This window comes from Nanorana parkeri, unplaced genomic scaffold (assembly GCF_000935625.1).
Source record: "Nanorana parkeri isolate BGI_ZX_2015 unplaced genomic scaffold, ASM93562v1 scaffold731, whole genome shotgun sequence".
In the NCBI taxonomy this organism is placed as follows: Eukaryota; Metazoa; Chordata; class Amphibia; order Anura; family Dicroglossidae; genus Nanorana; species Nanorana parkeri.
Window position 1 is genome coordinate 453,085 of NW_017306999.1, and position 653 is coordinate 453,737.

The following is a 653-nucleotide window of genomic DNA, read 5'->3' on the forward strand; positions in this document are numbered from 1 at the left end:
CTCTGCCAATCCCTCCACTGGCTTCCAATAGTCCAACATACTAAATGTAAAATACTTACTAGATCATACAAAGCCATTCACAACTCCGCCACCGACTACATCACCAATCTCATCTCAACAAATCACCCAAACCATCCCCTCAGCTCCTCCCAGGACCTCCTGCTCTTTAGTTCCCTCATCACTTGCAGGACTTCTCCAGAGCTCCTCCCGTCCTCTGGAACTCCCCACCCCAACCTGTCCATCCATCTCCTACTCTGTCCACCTTTCGAAAATACCTGAAAAATCATCTCTTCGTGAAGTCTATTCGACATCCACCAAACTTTTACCTTCCCCATCAATTCATCCGCCCACAGATATCACATCTGCATCACTGGCTCCTCCCTTTTAGATCACAAGCTCTTAGGAGGACGACCCTCCCAACCCACTTTATATTGCAAAGTGCTGCGCCAACTGTCGGCTCTGTACAAATCCTATATAATAATAATACTAAAGCGTTCCTTGGCAACACAACTCTTGTACATCGCCGGAGGGCTGAGCGCTGTGGAAGAGAATTCCTAACAGGCAGTGATGTGAATATTGTCATATGTAACGGCCGTGTCACATGACACATCTTGTCCCTGGAGTCAAAGGTCACACAGGGACAGTGTTGATGG

General features: G+C 47.6%; 1 protein-coding gene across 1 annotated transcript in view; it reads right to left on the reverse strand.

The window, feature by feature from the left end:
• Positions 1–653, reverse strand: part of PPP1R11 (protein phosphatase 1 regulatory inhibitor subunit 11) — a 5,446-nt gene that overhangs the window by 3,816 nt on the left and 977 nt on the right. The gene's annotated exons all lie outside the window — the stretch shown is intronic.